Genomic DNA, 19,739 nt, shown 5'->3' with positions numbered 1-19,739 from the left:
GAAGAAACAGATATAAAACAAGATTGTACTAATCAGTTGATGAAAATACTGTGGTTAGAGGCTCATAGGAACCTAACCCTATATTTCCCCTAGGAGCAATGCTTCAGTTTTCATTAATTCAATGCATTGCCTTTAGAGAACATAACTACCTCGGATAAGGAAAATTGACTATATAGATTTTTGTTCCACTTAGCAAGTGAGGTAGACTTAGATGGTTTCCTAATGTGATAACTACTCCTACTTCCTCTTTACTAGCAAAACTCTAATAGGTACATATTTTATTGAGTTCAAGAATCCATTTCCTTAATGGATAATGCATCTATGGTAACCATGTAATACAGTTTTAGTCAATGTGATATAGCTGGAATTTAGCATAGGAGGTAATTTCTGAGTGGTTCTATGTATCACTTTCACTCTCCCCACTTCCCTGTCCTGGTTAGCAAGAGACAGAACAGTTGATAGTTGACAGCCATCTGGCAAATAAGCAATAAGCAGAATAGTAAAGTCTTATAATGACTGTTAGAGCAGAACATCCAGATCTCTGAAGTTCAGTTGCTCTCTTTACTTTGATTGTTTACCTTAGAATGTCTCTGTATAATACAAATATTTTTTATATTTTATGCTGAACACATTATTGGTACATATATTCACCTTTAACTCTACTTCTTGAATACTCTTGTTTTCTATGGGATTGTTTTCTATTTTTCTCCCTCTATATCTTCAAACATGCAAAGTTATGATATGAACGTTGACACTATTCCTCTCCTAGATTGCAACAAGCACTTGATTTTTGGACAAATGGTTTTCATTGCCCTAGAGAGATGTTTGACTTTTCAGGCAGTTTCAGAATACCATTCTGCAATAGTACCTCAGAGGCTTACAGTTCACAAACATTTATCCTATTGTATAGGAGTGTAAACCAGACATTTAATATCTCTTTTCACAAGTACAAGATATTTTTGGAAAAACAATGCATTCCTTATAAATGAGGAGAAGTGAGGACAACCTGCATTTATTGAGTACTTACTGTCAAGGCCTATGATATACCAAGATATTTAACCTTGACCACAAACAAAATAAAATAAAACAAAAATTATGAGCTAGGTGTTACCTTGCTAATTTTTGCAAATCAGGATACTGAGCTCAAAAGCCAAACCAAAAGAAAACAAAACAAATAAAACACTTGGCAAGGTCTCATATCTAATGTGTAACAAATCTCTCAGAAAAAATAGTTGTTTTAAACAGCAATTAATTTTTATCTCACACTTTCTCTAGTTTAAAAACTCAGGAGTTGCTTGCCTAGACAGTTCTGGGATGGGGCTCTATCATGAAGTTGCAGACAGATATTCCCTGCAGCTTCAGTCATCTGAGGTTTGACTGGGGCTGGAAGGTCCACTTTTAAGGTGGCTCACTCACATGCCTGAGAAATGATGCAGATTGTTGTCAGGAGATTTCAGTTCTTCACCATATGGGCCTCTCCACAAGATTGCTTGAGTGTATTCATGGCAGCTAGTTTTCCCAGTGTGAGTGATCAAAGTACTGTTGAAGCCACACAATACCTGTTTTGACCTAGTCTTAAAAATCACACTTTTTAACATCCAGAGTCAACATGAGGATGAATTCACACAGTCGAAAATCACTAGAGATTATTATGGAGACTGGTTGCTATAGAAGAGTAAGTTGAAAAACTTTAATTCTAAAAAAAAAAAAAAAATCTAATTCAAACGCTCATGCACATTCCTTCATGCCATGCTACCTCAAAAAGTTTAGTCATTTAGGCACATTTCCATATTCTGGATACCAAGAAAGCTGGTGTGAATGTAGCTAAATTTCAGGGCAAGTTAGTTATTTCGGTTTAATATGTACCATCCCTTACAGTAACAGGTAATATAACAGTAACAAAACAAATTTGAATTGCTTTAACACCTCCGATACTTAATCTAAAATCATGGGGGGAGAAGTTCACTTGCTGAGTTTGGTAGGTTAATGTCCTTACGCCTTCGAGAATTCAGTACGTATCAAACTTATAAGGAAATTCAGCAAGAAGAGGTACCCTTTTATGAAGCTTGGAAGAGCTCGTTTCCCCATTCCAACATCATCAGATGTTGTTTTACTTTCCTTAATTTCCTCATGGAGACAGAACAATATGACAGGATTGAAACCAGGGAAATTTGGGGCTAATAAATTAGATCTCCTTAGATTTTTACTTGTTGATAAAAAAGGTATGTTATACTTGTTGAGAATTACATTATTATGAGAATGATTGAAATAAACATAATAATAATGATAATTAGTAGTCATTGATAGTACCACCATGACCACAACTTAATGAGTTTAAAAAGTAAAACTCTCAGTGCTAAGTGCATTATACATTTCCGTTATTTTTCCTTATATAAATATATCTTGTGAATTTATTATTAATACTTACATTATGCAGAAAAAGCTTTGAAATATTAAGGAATTTAGCCAATGCTAGATAGTTGAAGTACAAATCCCAACATTTCAAAAGTCAGAATCATTCTATTATATACAAATGGTTCTCTCATCCAGTGTTCATGTCCATATGGTCAGGGTAATTTTCTAAAGCAATGGACTCATTTTTCTTCATCAGGGAAGCAAAATAGTACTTTGTTTAAATGGCCTTACTAAAGATTAAAATGTCCACATAAAAGAATTTCCCAGATGGCTGTAACTGGAGGTGCACAAATTTATTTTAACTGCTTTGGACAGAAGTCTTCCTCAGGTATACTTCACATGTTCCTGATTCTTGAATGAGTATATGAAACTCCACATAACCTTTTCTTGTTAAGGAGAAATCACTGTCATTTCTACTCTTGTTCTGGATTGTCATGCTGGGATAAATTAGAGGAAAGTAAGCTATTTATGAACACTTATCCTAATATTTAGAGTCTTTAAACAACAGCTTCTTATATATTTTATAGCTGGATAAAAATATAGAACAAAATGTTTTTTCTCTTTTCTTGAGTAGCAGCTATCACCTTTACCTATTTCAGCTGTGTCCTCACCTACACAGTACCCAAATATTCATCACATAATGGAGTAAAAATATATAATAGAAAGGCAACAATGTTGCTTGTACTGAGCCTTAAATAAGAGTAAAAATAGAACTTTCTCTACTGGTAAAATAGGTTAGTGATAGCATGTAAATTGATTATATCTTATTTAACTTCCAGTGGCCATTCACGTTTCTCCCATTGCTCTCTTCAGTATTTTCAGATATGTTCAAGGCTTAAGTAGCTACTGAATAATTTGGCTGTTATTGCAGATAATAATATCACTGTTAGAGACCTACAATACTAAACATAAGACAGATATTAAATATGTTCTGAGCCCTTAAGAAACTGATTAATTTGTTCTTTAACATTATTCAATGCTGAAAACAATGTATTAATTAATGAGTATTCACAGTTTACATATCAATTTAAGGAAAGTGTCCAAGGACACAGAACCTAGATTTGACCAAAGCTATCTCTGATTTTAAAACCTATGTCTTTATTAATTCACTATGATTTGTGCCACTGATACAGGAAGTAAGAAATACCGAGAAAGAAAAAAAGTACTGAATAGTCTTGATTCCGAAATGTTATCAGCCATAAAGTTCATCAATAATTTAGCAACATTTTAGCAGAAGATAAATGATTCAGCAAATGTACCTATTAACAATAAGAGGCACCACAGATTTAAAAATACATAAATGTGAAAAATACATCTTAGAATGTGAAATTTCACATTATGGAAATATCATTGACATATGACCTGTGGTTAAAAAATGCAATAGTTAGAATAAAACATGTTTTCTATGACTCTAGATGAGGGGAGTAAAGGCGTAATGACTGCTTAGAGATGAACTTAGTTAAGGATGCTATAATGGAAGGAAGTTACTTTAGAACAAGAATTTGACAAAGATGTGAACTAAATGTTTGTAAAAGTGAAATAGTTAACATTGCCATCCATATTTGGTTTTCCATACATGGTTTGTCTCCAAATTCTGTGTCAAAAAAGGGACACGATCAAAGAGCCTCTAGAAAACATTTTAGATCATTGTGTTTCTGTCTTCAAACTATAGTGAATTCAAAAGTAATCTACTGAACGCCTCCATGATCCTCTTAAATTGATAAATTCAAGGTGAGGATGTGTGCTACTGGGAATCATTTCCACAAGGAAATAAAACATAGGTACACATATGCATACCCCAACCCCTCACCTCAACACACACACCATCTTCGGACACTATCAGTAGGATTTCCAATTTGCTGTATAGACAATAGAAACTCTAGAATCAGCTAAAGTCAAATGCTAGATGTTACACAGGTGGGATCATTTTGACAAAGTACACTAAAGCCTGTAAAGATCTTCAGACCCTCTCCAAATATACCCTGATTTGTGGGTATAAGAAGCTTTACAAAAATAAGAAACTGTTTAAAAACACTGAAATTTTTAAGAACAAAATAAGATGAGCAAATGGTAACTTCTAATTATCTGCTAGTTTTCAAAGGTTCAAAACAAACAATTCATCATTCTCATCGATGACTTTCTAGAAATCATTTTTTGTTTGTTTGTTTGTTTTGAGGGACATTTTCTCTCTTTTTAGTAGAGATTTAGTAGCCAAGGTTTTGGACATGCATATTTGAACATGTGTGAAGTTCATATATTAGAATCTGAAACAAGATTTTCCTATCCTGGAGAGAGGAGATTTAACTATTCACCCAGCAACAGAGCAGATGTTGTTTGTTGCAACTGGCAGATCAGAAGCAACTGATTAAAAAAAAAAAAAAAAAAGTAAGAAAGGGAATTCTTTTGTAGTGGAGTCATACTAAGAAAACAGTTGAAAAACAAAGAAGTAAAAAAAAAGAAAAAAAGGGAGTTCTTTTGTAGTGGAGTCATACTAAGAAAACAGTTGAAAAACAAAGAAGTAAACACAAAGCATTGTGGCAAATAGCAAACACTTCATTTTGAGGTAGGCACAGTCTGTCAAAGTCAGGGCATCCTAGAAGGGCCCAAATAATCCGACTGATTTTATGAAAGTTTTAAGTCTATTGTGTGTAGGGGGAGAAGTTAATATTTTAATTTAGAATCACTTTTACAGCTACTGCTAACATAGATAAAAATTTATAGTTTCACAGCTGTAGAATTTTTAGATTTAATTAGAGGAGCTGTTCCTTTTATGCAACAACATCCTCGTGGAGGTAGGCTGCGCTGATTTGAATTAATGTGCTTTAAATAATTTTTACTGAGTTTCTTGCAGTGAATAACTAAATAGAAGTTCTGTAGTATGTGATTTTAAAAGATTTTTTTTTCTTTATAACTGAGTTTGAATTTTTTTCTGCCTTTAGCATCAACAGTTTATAAACAAACACTCTTATAAGGAGAAGAGAAGTCATTATGATTGTGCTTATTAGTAATTTCTAGGTTTAGTGAGACTAAAATAAAAAATGTCTTACAAGGCCTTACCATTTCCTTCATAAATTTTACAAATTAATTATAAAAATAAAGAAACAAGCATAAATGACGCACATGTTAAATTTTATGAAAGAATCTGGAATTGTATAAATTTAAGGCAAAAGAGATTCACAAGAGACAGAAAGGTTTTGGATCTCTAGCTTCTAGTATCTAATGCCTCCCATTGTATTGGTTTATTCTTAAAAAATCTTGAATAGTAATTCCCCAATAATGCTCTAGAAAAGAATTCATTGAAGGTAGTGTTGCTGTTATTGTTATTGTTGCTGTTGTTTTTGACATTATGTTGAAATTACTTTTAATAAAACCTCACACTTAATTACTTCTGTGCACATTAAATACTAACTCTCCATTCCTGCCTTTTCCCCAGTCCCTGACACCTACCATTCTACTCTATGTCTTAATGAATTTCACTACACTAGGTACCTCTTATAAGTGGAATTATGCAATATTTGCACTTTTCTGACTGGCTTATTTCACTTAGCAGGATCTCTTCAAAGTTCATTGTTTTGCAATACATGTTAGAATTTTGTTTATACATTCATCTGTCGATTGACACTTAGATCGCTTCTATTTTTTGACGATTGTGAATAATGCTGTTATGAACATGGATGTACAAATATTTGTTGAATTCCTTCTTTTAGTTCTTTTGAGTATATGTCTAGAAATAAAGTTTTAATAGTAATTCTATATTTTTTGAGAAACTGCCATATCATTATCCACAGTGGCTATACTATTTGACATTCCCACCAGCAATGCACAAGAGTTTCAAATTCTCTTCATCCTTGCTAACTTTTATTTCTGTTTTATAATAGCCAGGAAAACAGATGTGAAATGGCATCTCATTGTGGTTGTGATATGCATTTTCCCAACAATTAGTGGGAAATATCTTTTCATCTGTTTATTATCTACTTGTATATCTTTTTGCAGAAATGTCCATTGAAATTCTTTGCCTATATTTAATTGCGATTTTCTTTTCTTAATGACTTCTAAAAGTTTCTTATATGTCCTAGATATCAATCCCTTATCAGACAATTTTATTTTTTAGTCTGTTTGATGTAATTTCCAATAAATCATTGCCAAATCTAATATAGTGAAGACTTTCACGTACATTTCCTTCTTAGGGTTTTATAATTTTAGCTCTATAATTTAGATTGTTTTGAAAAGACTGTCCTTTCCCCGTTGGATAACATCGGCACCCTTGTCAAAAATAATTTGGCCATATTCATGAAGGTTTATTTCTGGGCTCTCAATTATATTTCATTGCTCCATTTATTTGTTTTTATGCTACTCCTACAGTTTTTTAATTACTATAATTTAAAAAATAAATTTAAAATCGGGAAGCATAAAACATGCAAGTTTGTCACCGGGTTTTAATAAGGATTTCATTGAATCTGTAGATCTCTTTATGTAGTATGGACATCTTAATATTATTTATGCCTTCCAATCCATGAAAACAGAATGCCTTTCCATTTATTTGTCTTTAATTCTTTCCAGCCGTATTTTATGGTGTTTAATATATGTGTTTTGTCTCCTTAGTTGTTATTCTTAAATATTTTAATTTTTGATGCTTTGTAAATGATTTTTTTTCTTAATTTCTTTTTTAGATTTTTCATTGTTAGTGTATAGAAACACAGCTGATTTATGCATGTTGATTTTGTGTTCCAATTTTTTAAAATTTATTTATTAGTTCTTGGAATTATAACAGCATGTATGTGTATATGTCAATGTGTAATCCTTAAAGTTTTCTACTTATATGATTATTATATCTGAAAAAAGAGATTATTTTATTTTATTATTTTATTATTTTAACTTTTTTTCCCCCAAATACTTTCATTTGCTAATTGCTTGAGCTACAACTTCCAGTACCATGTTGAATAGAAATGGCAAAAGCAGGTCTGCATACTTGCTTTGTTCCTGATGTTAGAGGAAAAGCTTTCTGTCTTAACCATTGAGCATAATGTTAACTTTTTTTTTTGTCTGACCTTTATGATATTGAGATAATTTACATCTATTCTTATTTTTTTGACTGTTTTTATCACAAAAAGTTATTGGATTTTGTCAAATGCTTTTACTCTATCAATCGAGATGGTCCTGTGTTTTTTCTCTTTGTACTAATAATGTGGCATAACACATTTATTTATTTTTGTGTGATAAAGGTAACTTTGCACTCCAGGAATAAAACCCACTTGGTCATAGCATATAATCTTTTTAATATGTGTTGAATTTGATTTGATAATATTTTGTTGGAAAAATTTTCATCAATATGCAAAAGTGTTATTGGTTTGTACTTTCCTTTTAATGTCTGTCTGATTTTAGTATCGGGGCAATGGTGGTCTCATATAATAGACTTAAAAGTATTTCAAGAATTAATGTTAATTCTTCTTTAAATGTTTGATAGAATGTTCTAGTCAAATGACCTGATACTAGATATTTCTTTCTTCTTAGGGTTTTAATTACTAGTTGATCTTACTAGGTATAAGTTTAATGATATTTTCTATGTCTTCATGATTCAGTTTTGGTGGATTATATGCTTCTAGAAATTCGTCCATTCATCTGGGTTATCTACTTTATTGTCATGGAAGTATTTATAGTACTCTTTTATAATCCTTTTCATTTTTGTAAAATCAGTACTAGTGTCCACTCTTGTATTTCTAATTTTTATTATTTGAGTTCTTATGTTTTTTTTCTTAGTCAAATAGCTAATGATTTTTCAATTTTGTTATCTGTTTTCAAAGAACTCACTCTTAGTTTTGTTGATTTTTAGTATTGATTTCTAAACTCTATTTTATTTATCTCTGCTCTAACTTTTATTATTTCCTGACTTCTGCTAACTTTGTATTTAATCTGTTTTTCTCCTATTTCCCTAATGTGGTTTGGTTGTTGATTTAAGACCTTATATATATATATATATTGTAAGCTTTTTTACAGCTCTAAATCCCCCTCTTAGCATGCTTTTTGCTCATCTTATCATTTTGGAATGTATATATATATATATATATTGTAAGCTTTTTTACAGCTCTAAATCCCCCTCTTAGCATGCTTTTTGCTCATCTTATCATTTTGGAATGTTCTCTTTACATCTGCATTTACCTCAAGATGTTTAATAATTTACCTTGTGACTTATTCTTTGAATCATTTCTTGTTTAAGAGTGTGTTGCTTAATTTCTACATATTTGGTAATTTTAGTTTCCCTTCTGCTGTTGATTTCTAGTATTATTCCATTATAATTAGAAACTATTCTTTATGAACTCAATATTTTCAAATGTATTACAATTTGTTTTGTGGCCTGACATGTGAACTCTCCTGGAGAGTTTCCACGTGCTCTTAGAAAAATATGCATTATTCTGTTACTTGATAGACTGTTTTCTTAATGTTTATTAAGGCCAATGGATATATAGAGTTTTTCGAGACCTCCATTTTTTTCTTGGTTATCTTATCTATTAATGAAAGTGGTACAATAACATCTCCTACTATTATTGCAGAGCTATCTTTTTCTCCCTTCAATTCTGTCAATATTTGTTTCATATATTTTAGAGTTCTGATATTTGGTGTATATATATTTATAATTGTTATACTTTCTGATGAATTGATACTTTATGACTATATAATATCTTTTTACCCCTTGTGAGAATATTTCATCTAAAGTCTATTTTGTCTGATATTAGCATAGTTTAATAGCCTACTTATTTTTTAATTAATGTTCTCTGTTTATTACTAGCATAAAACTTATTTTCCCATTTGTTCACTTTCAACCTATGCATGTGTTTAGATCTAAAGCAGTAGATTATTGGATACTTTTTAAAAAAAATCCATTCTGCCAGTCTTTTGTTTAGAAAGTTTAATCCATTTACATTAAAGGTAATTAAAGGAGTACATACTTTTGCTATTGCTGCTTGTTTTCTATTTGTTTTATAATTATTTTTCCCTCATTTTCTATGTTATTGCCTTCCTTTGTGTTTAGTTGACTTTTTTTGTAGTGACCCATTTTGATCTTCCCCACTCCTTTTATTTTGCATGTACTTAAAGATATTTTTTGGTGGTTACTATGGAGATTACATATAACATCCCAAAGTTAGAACAATCTATTTTAAATTGACACCAACTTAACTTTAGTCACATACAAAAACTCTGCTTTTTTACCATTTTTCCCTAATGTTATTAATGTAACAGATTACATCTTTATATATTGTATATTCATTAAAATAGATTAATAATCATTTTTCTATGATTGTCTTTTAACTCTTGTTTAAATAAACATGGAGTTACCAATCAAATTTTCAATGATACTTTTTATATTTTTTTCATGTGTTTGCCTTTACCAGATAACTTTATATTTTTTATGCTTTGTGTTACTATCTAGAATCTTTTATTTTAACTTGTAGGATTCCCTTTAGAATTTTTTGTAAGGCAAATTTTGTATTAATGTACTCCTTCAGTTTTTTTTTTTAATCGGGAGATATCTTAATTTCTCCCTCTATTTGAAGGACAGTTTTTCTTAATATGTAATTCCCAAGTCGGCATTTTTTTTTAGCACTTTAAATATATTATCCCACTGTTTTCTAGCCTGCAAGATTTCTGCTAGAAATATTTTGATGGTCTTATTGGGGATCCCTTATACGTAAGAAGACACTTTTCTCTTCCTGCTTTCAAGATTCTCTTTGTCTTCGTCTTTCAATAGTTTGATTTTGGCATATCTTAGTATGGGTCTCTTTAGGTTTATCCTATTTGGAGTTTGTTGAGCTCCTTGGATTTTTATATCAATGTTCTTCCTCAAATTTGAGAAGTTTTCAACCATACTGTTTAAAAATAATCTGTCTACCATTTTTTCTCTCCTCCTTCTGGAACTCTCAATGCATATATTGATCTGCTTGATAACATCCTATATGTCACTTCACTCTTTATTTCTAAGTTATTTTTTTTCTCTTCAGACTCAATAATTTCAGATGGGCTGTCTGTAAGTTTGCTTTTGTTTCTATTGCATTTTTCAATTCTGATATTATATTTCTTATCTTGAGAATTTTCATTTTTAAACCAGTTTCTATCCTTTGCTGACATTCTCATTTTGTTTATAAATTGCTTTCCTTATTTTCTTTATTTGTTTATGTTTTCCTTTGATTTTTTGACACAATTGTTTTAAAATCTTTGTCTAATAATTCTTATGCTTTGTCTAATAATTCTTATGCTTGAGTTTTTTTAGGGAAGCGTTTGGAGATTTATTTTTTTTTCCTTTCAATAGATGTTTTCTTGTTTCATTGTACACCTTGTGCATTTTGTTAACTATTGGTCATTTGAAAAAACAGCTATCTTATTCAGTGCTCACAAAATGGTAAGGAATATCTTTAGTAATTAGTGAGCCCTTGAGTCTTGCGATCATCTCAGGATGAAGTTTTAAGCTCTTCTTAGGTCTTTTTTAGGCATTGTCCTGTCTAAGCATTGTATGTATACATATGTGTGTGTGTGTGCATTTCTCTCAAATGCTTTTAAATGTCTTAATTTCCCAAAGACTCTCATCCATTCTCTGCTCAGGTGTTTATATATATGGCTTTGTAGGTCCCCTGTGGTTTCCAAATATTGTAACACGCATCAGTGCCTTCTGATGCTTCCATACAGATAAAAATCATTTCTCCATTCCTCAAATGAGTTCCAAATTGGATGACAGAAACAAGTCTTTAAGGCAGTGCACAGATAGTCCAGAGTGTTTCAAACGAGTTGTACTCCACTAGCTCTGTCTTAAAGAATGAAACTGAGAATTTGAGGTCTTTCTTCTGACTGTGTCAGGTCAGAAGATGTGGGGCAAAGGCAAATAAAACTACCCAAAATTTCCTACCTTTTAATTTTTTTTTTGACATTCATTTGGTTGCTGTATATCTTTGACTGGTTTCCAGAGCTTTTATAAAATTATTTTAATCAGTCTATAGTTATTTATTTAATGTGTCCATGAGGAAATAAAAGCCTAGAGCTTCTTAGTCTACCATATTGCTGACCTGATTTTCTCTTCATTTTTAAAGGTAGAATCTCTAGATCTCAGTGTTTTAACATGACTGAGACCAATTTTATTTTTGTTAAGATTCCTGATAATAATTGTTATTTAATATATGTTTTTTGTTTTCCTCTCAAAAGATTAACAGAAATTATCTTCATCTAGTATTTTGAACCTTCAGAAAAATATCCACTACAGTGGATCTATTAATCAAATATTCTGAATATTTTGTACACAGTTTAGTACAAAAATATCTTTTAATTCTGAATAATCTTAACTTATTTTGTTGATAATTCACTATGCTCTTTATATCTGATCTTTCTTTCTGGAACTCTTATTAAATGGAATTTTGATTTCTTTGATAGTTAATTAGATATTTTTTAATGTGTTTGTGTGTGTGTGTGCGCGCCCATTTCATCTCATCTCTCTCCTTTTTTCCAATAAAATTTTTCTTCCTCATTCTCTATGGACTTCAAATTTATCTACCAATTCTCTGAAATGTGTTTTTAATTATTCATACCACATTTTTTAATTTCTAAAAGCTATTTTTTGTGCTCTCTAGGCATTTAATTTTCTTATTAAGCAGTTTATTTTTCATAATTGTCATATCTTTTATCTATTTGAAAATATTAATAGAGTTTTTAGGCTTTTCTTCCTCAGAGACATTAGAAGTTGCATATCTTTTTTGTTTACCCTTTCTTTTTTTACATTAGGGTTGTTCATTATGTATCTCTCAAGTTATTTATGTGTGAAAATGAGGTAACTAAATCTTATATAAGTTGAGTGTTAGGATGCATTTCTGGGCTGTTTAGAAACATCAGATGAAAGTTTTGTAACTTTCTGATGGTAAGTGAAACCATAATCATAACAGTTTTGAAACTTCTTAAAAGAAGGGTAGCAGATTTCATCACGTTTTACATATATGTGCATTTAATTTTCCTACTTTCAGTTTTGCACTACTATCCTCAACTACACATATAGTTATGTCTAGAAATCCTCCTAAAGAATGGACATTTTCTGTGGATGGAAAGGATGGTTTTTAAGAAAATTTTCAACTAATTTCCTTTCTTTTTGCCTACCTCTTTAGTACATTTTCTGCAATAAGTGGCACAAAATATTGCCTTTTCAAAAGAGTATAAAACGTTAGTCAGGTTATTTCTCAGTTATCTCTTAGGGCTTAAAGTTTCATTTCTTACTTATCTGTTAAATCTTTTACCATGTGGTCATCTGATTTTTTGATGAATTGTTGTTACAAAACTTTTTTTTCCCTTCACTTCTTGATTTCCGTGGTTATGTTTTTGTTTTGTTTTGTTTTGTTTTGTTTTGTGTTTTTAGATTCCTTTACTGCTATTAGTGATGTTTTGGGAAACTTTAATTGCAGATAAATGTGTTTTAATTGCAGTATCTAGGTAAGATATGTTCTTCTTACTCAAGTAGTCTTTCATTTCCACAGCTCTATCAAATTTGTTCTCTCTGAAGTTGTTGAAGACCTTCATCTTGCCGAAAACGATGGTTAAATAATGTTCTTCAGAAACAAGAATATGTTAGACTCATTTATAAATTACAAGTTTACTATATATTTATTGCAAATTTGGGCCTTAGGAAAATAAAGTAGGGCACATTATGGACAATTGGGGTTTGTTATGAATACACAAATTGCAAACAGCTGATCTGTGCTCTTTGGTGTTGTGCAAAAAAAAATAAAGTATTTTTATAAAAATTGCATGAGAATCCATTATTCTGGAAAATTTGCTATGTGTTAATTGTACACTAGAATTCATACTCTTAAGATGAAACAATTCTAAGAATATAAAATTGGGTACTCCAATAGAAACCTAGAAAATATGTCAAAAGATCACATAATTTAGTACTATTTGAAAGTTGGAGAAAGCCTCCTCAAGATGATTTTGGGAATGGATATTGAAGAAAGAGAAACCATTTTCCAGGAAGAGAAGTAGGAAAGAAATTACACATACATTAGCATACACTCTTAAGTATAGGAAGCCCTTGCTGCATGGTAGTGTGGGACCATACAAATTACTCTGAAAGCTAACAGTATGTAAAATGATCATAATTCTCAATGAGAAAATTTATGATTAATTTTTACCCCTTAAATATCACTTTGTCAAAAATTTATAAACTTTTACTTTGGTTATAATTGTCTAGGGTAATTAAAGAAGATAATAAAGTTATTATTTATTTAATTAATTCATTTAAAACATTAGAAACATCGAGAATTAAAGTATTTTATTTTTTAATTAAATATTTATATATAGTACTTGCTTTCTTCTAGTCATCTAACCTAGGATGTGGAGTCAAAATCTTTTCTATGCCTGTGCAAATTGTCATGCATCTTTTATGTTTGGATCAGCTTCCAACATTTTATTTTTTGTTCTTTAATTTTATGAAATAACTGAGAGTACCATCAATGTGAAGGTTTTTGTCATAGTCATTTTCTTTGAGATCTCTTCATTCTTTTCATCACATCTACTTTCTTCATTTACAATGATAAGTACACCTTCACTAAACTTCTCTAGTTGAATCTTCAGAATCTCTAAAATGGCATCACTGTCAACATTTCCATGGATATCAATTGTTTTTATACCAGAATTTATGTTTCATTTGAATTTTACTTATAGCATTATCACATTTTTTATTTGGCTGTACTTTCATCTTTATTGATAAATTTACTTTTTCAATTATCTATTTTTATAAAATAACAAATGAAGTTATCATTGAGAGACAAGGAGGCCATACAATCATATACTTTCTTGCCCATATATATATAAGTAGAACAACAGATATGCAGCACCATAGTATTTGAAAAACTTGGTCATAGATTATGATTTGTATCTGTGGTTTACACAGAGATTTGTGAACTGAAGAGCTAGCAGCAGAATTTGCACTTTATTAAATTATTTACATGTTAATATGCTATGGTATGATATTATTTAAATAAACTGTAGTAATTGAAATTATGTACATCTTTGCTATGCAAAGTACATACAGCCTATAAAAACAATTACATAAACAAGATAGAAGTATAGTACATAATACAGAAGATGAGGGAGGGTGCACTTAAGGAAATGCCACCTCTCTGCTTAGATTTGGAGTCATGGTTATAACCATTTTCAATTACACTGAGCAGCTCATTTTCTTACATGTGGAGACATGTTCTCTTATGGGCCTGGGGATATCCATTTTGTACAATAACTCGGTAGATATAATCTATATTATTTCATGACTTTTTGTCTCTTAAATATAGACTGATGCAACTAGCTTTTCTATTAATGAAAGTTGCCAATGGTTTTAACCATAAAAATTGTAACACATTAGAATATTATAATGCTAAAATACTCTTGACTACAAAAAATTACATTATACTTTATGTTATACTGCATCACTTTAAATATCTGAGATATTTATCTGTCAAAGAGAAAGCATAGATATAAAACTACCTAGTTTATAATCAGACTCTGACATCCCTCCAGAAGGCTGTTTCCTCTATTCTACTGGCAGTTAGAATTCCTTTTTGATTTCCTGCTTATAAGGGGCTCCAATCTATGTAAAGAGTCAGTGGGCCATCTTCAGGAACATGTCTTTTAACTGGGTTTCTCTCTCCAATAAAAAGTGACACACTTTTATCTTGTTATTGTTGCTGATTTAGACCTTTCAAGTTGACATTTTGAGGCACTCCAGGCACACTTATATTCTCCTCTAAGGAACTCTACAGGCTTTCTGAATCCCAACCAAGGCAAAAAATTGAAAAATGTGAAATAGAGAGCTTCTGCATCCATTTCAGAAGATTCAGCTTAAAGCTAACACAAAAGAAAACAAGAGAGAGGAAGCTTCCTAGTGCTGTGTTCTGTGTCTGCCAGTCATTCATCAGAGGCTCTGATTAAACCCATCAAGGGAGACCTATATAGAGAAAATCCCAGAGCTAATATTCTTAATGATTTTGAATGTGGAGTTAAGAAAGTAAATGATTCAATTTAATCACAAAACAGATGTGAACTGGGAAAGAGGATGAACTCAAAGTGTCAATTTGAAGTGACTAGGAGGAAAGGCTAAGATTAGATTAATATAGTACTATGCATCTTGGTATTTATTCACTTATATTGTTCAGAAATAACATCTAGAGCGAAAATAAGAAAAGTAAAATGACCCCCAAAAGATAATGGTAAAATGAATGTGTTTTGATGTGCTTTTGCAAACAAGTATGCATTTACGATTTTTCATCAGTCACAGTCTATTTTTCATATCATTTACCTGTGTCCTGATATTTAATATTTGTGTTTCTAATCTGAATTTTCAGACAGGTATAAAGAATAAAAGGAGTAAAATGATAACATTTGCCTAACCAATGGTCTAGAAACTTTCACTCTGTCCAGACTATTAAAATTATAAAACGAATGGTGTGTTTTATATTTCCATTGGTATATGCAGTATCCTGTCATATTTTCACATCATATATTCTTTAAATAGCTATTTCTAGACTTTCTACACATCTTCTTACTTAATGAGCACTCATCTTTTTGCATTACTTTAAAGAAGGTGACAAATTAGTATTTCTCTCTAAATAAATTGTAACTGAAAATGTAAAGCAATATCTACTTTTATTTTCTCTTTCATTTCCTCATTGTGATAGCACTTAACAGATATCATCCTGAGGAAACTTTTCAGTCAGTTTTTAAGAAATAGTTTATTTTTAATTAAAAATTTATATGGCTATTAAAGACATTGCTATGTGCAATAGTGCATTACTAAAAATTGTCTAGCATCATTTCCTATGTTTTCTAGTTTTTTTTTTAATCAATATATCTTTTATTTCAAAAATTTAAAATTTTCCAAGGTTATTTGATTATGTAAGAGAATTGCTATGGAATCATTAAGCGTTTCAGAATTTTTCTACCCTGGATTTTTATGTTTTTTTTCATTTTTTGCAGTAATTAAATGAAAGTTTTTAATTTTTTTTTCTTTTACATCTAGCTAGAAAATTTGTACTGTAACATAAATAAGCCCTCTGAGATGATTCCAAATAAACAACAAACATTGAGAAATAAAAATATATTCCAAGTATAATGACTTCTAAAGCACTAGAGAAGAGAGATTGATAAACTGGAATTGCCCCCTGGAAATGTTGACATCAAATTCGATAACACTGGGATTCCAGTTTGGTCCCATAAACACTAATTTGTCATCAATCGTACACCTGGGCTTGAGGAAGTTCTTGAAGATTGGAGGTAAGACACATAGAGCTCAGAGGGAAAGCTAGTTAATAAACAATCAGATCAGTGTGAAAAGTGTTATAGATGGAAGGTCAGAAGAGACATTTCAGAGAAGAATCTCTTTCTCCTCCAAAGAGAAACTACTTTTCTGACTTTTTCATTACAGATTAGTTTCACCTGTTCATGTGAGCAGAAACATAGAAGATGTACTCTGGTGTCTAGCTTATTTTGCAGAGCATTATGGTTTTGAGATTTATTCATGTCATATATATTCATGTCATATATATTGATTTCTTTTGTTTATGTATCCATCTCCGTGTTGCTGGATATTTAGTTTGTTTCTATGTTGTACTTGCAGAACTCTTGGCACAATAATGACTCCATCCAAACCTCTGCACTAAGAGATGACCAAACTCTAGCATGGTTTCTCGCAGTATAAGGTGGTGTCCCTAAAATAATTCCAGTCCCCTATTAAAATACCTGCCTGAAAAAGTTAGAAGCTATCAGAAAAATTTATTGTTTGTTCTAGACAACACCTGATTGTCCCCTGACCTCTCTGCCTTAGAGCATTTACTATAATTACAATTGTAAATTCTTCCTCTCTCCCTTTGAGACGTAAATATATCTTCTACAACTCAAGAGTGTCTCAAGGAGCTAAAAGCCATGTAATCATCATACAACTGGATGAATAACAACTGACCACATAAGTTTGAAATCATTTCTTGATACTCTATTATGTTTTATCTTTCTGTCTTTAAAGCAATGCCAGACCCTGTTGACCACTGTAGCTTTATAATAAGTATAGAAATTAGGTTGTAAAATTCTTTCAATCTTTTTTCTGTTTTTTTTTTTTTCTTTCAAGATTTGTTTGGTAAAACAAGGTCCTTTAGATTTCCATATAAATTTAAGAATTACTTTTTAATTTTATACAAATATTCCTTCTGGGATTTTGGTTGTAATTTCATAGAGGATAGTGGACGTCTTAATATTTACAGACAACACGTAACATTTCTGAGAACTTAACAATACTTAACACTTCTCCTACTGATCTATGATTGTCTAATCCATGAACGTGATATCTGCCTCCATTTATTCAGGCCTTCTTTCATTTCTTTTAGAAATAAGTGATTTATAATTCTTCATGTAGATATCTCACACATTTTGTTAAGTATATCTCTATGTTTTTCTTTATAAACTTGATGACTTTGTATAATTTATTAATTTAAATTTAAATTTTACTTTTAAATTGTTCATTGCTAGTGCAGATGAAAAAGGGGCTACATACTAAACGTGAGAAGTTCAGGGGAAGCCCACGTGGTGAAACTTACAAACTCATAGAACAAAATTATCCACGTGGTATGATCTGAACATAAAAATTCCTAACTAGAGTTGGATCATGGCAGGCAGTCACATCCTGGGTCTGTAATTTTTTTACCTTAAGTGAGCCTATATATTGTCTTTTTGCATCTAAGATAACATGTTCTTGGAATGTCAGAGTAATCCTTTTTTTTCTAGACCCCTCAGGGCACAACCAACTGCACCAGGGCAAAAGACCATAAAACATCTCATTGTTATGTTGTTCCCTGAATACCATCTCTATATATCATAAATGTTAATTATTAACTCTCCTGCACCCACCAATGTAAAAGAAGTATGTGTCCCTGTTTAACTTTTTATCCAATCCCAGAGATTTCCCCACTTTGCTTTCTCTCACTCCGTAATTTATCACCAATGGATTTGGTGAAACCCTCCTTACAATTCCTCCTTCTAATTCTAATATATAAAATAAGCTGTAAAACTGCCATTTTCTTCAGCATTTTCTCAATCCATTGAGATTTTGCTTTTCAGCAATTGTCATCAGTTTGGCTCAAATAAACTCATTAAAATTCTCTATAGGTTAATACTTTTTTTATGTCACTTGTAAGTAAAAATAAAATTAATTTTATAATCACCTTATATACTGCAACATTGCTAAATTCACTACCTTATTTTTAACTCTTTTTTTTTTTTGTAAATTCTGTAGGATTTTCTACTTTACTTGATGTTGCAAGCAAGAACAGCAGCTACGAAAGTAATACTCTTAAATGCGTTATTTGTCTTTCTACAATACGGGGTTTATTGAGTGGAACCTTCTTAGATAAACTGATCAGGCACTCACGCAGGTTAACACACAACACACAGAAAAGGGAAATACAGAGGCTTACACAACAGAGCAAAGGGACAGAATTCCTTAGCATCCTAATGCAAGCTCTGTTGACTGGCAGCGCGGAGAGCTGAGTGTCAGTGGTCCCAGGCCAGTGGCTACGACAGGTCAGAAGGTCAGAGTCTTTGGCTCCAGCACACCTTCCATAATTCTATCAGGTTAGGCTTGCGCATAATCTGTATAAGATGTTCATTTATATATACCTTACAAGATGGAATCTTCATGCTATTGGCTCCTGCAGATGAGGGTTGACATCTGTCCTTTTGGGTGGTCTGGTTACACCCTAAGGGTATTCCTATTATGTGTAAATTGCCATTACTGTCTTGGCTCCTATAAAATCCATTTGGTAAAGTCCAAAAAGTCCTCATTTCTTTATGCTTTCTATATATATTCATATCATCTGAATAAATGTAGTTTATTTTTTTTTTTGCTTTCTAATATATGTCTTTCGGTTTTTTCTTCTCTTAATACAATGGGGTGAATCTCTTGTAAAATAGTGATGGTAAGTATCTTTGCTTTGTTTCCAAACTTGGGTGAAAAGTACTATCTTTTACCTTGAAGTATGTCAGTTAGAGAGTTTACTTAGATGCTCTTTTCTGATTAAGGATATATATACCTATTTCTAGTTTGAGAACGTTTTTAATGGTGAATTTGTTCTGCATTTCATCAAATGCTTTTTCTGATTTCTTGAGTTGATCATATAATTTATTGACTTTTGAATATTCAACTAATTTTAAATATCTTAAAATAAATCCTATTTAATCATAATGTATTACCCTCTTTAAATATTGTTGGAGTCAATACGTTAATATTCTAAAAAAGGAACTGATATCTTCCTACTCTGGCT

At 31.1% G+C, this 19,739-nt stretch overlaps 1 pseudogene; it reads left to right on the top strand.

Annotated features, from left to right (window-relative positions):
• Nucleotides 1–1,986: 1,986 nt before the first annotated feature.
• The window catches only part of LOC105294468, a 50,376-nt pseudogene continuing 32,623 nt past the window's right edge, over nt 1,987–19,739 (top strand).

This window comes from Pteropus vampyrus, unplaced genomic scaffold (genome assembly GCF_000151845.1).
Source record: "Pteropus vampyrus isolate Shadow unplaced genomic scaffold, Pvam_2.0 Scaffold87, whole genome shotgun sequence".
Taxonomy (NCBI): Eukaryota; Metazoa; Chordata; class Mammalia; order Chiroptera; family Pteropodidae; genus Pteropus; species Pteropus vampyrus.
This window is presented reverse-complemented; position numbering and strand designations above follow the sequence as displayed.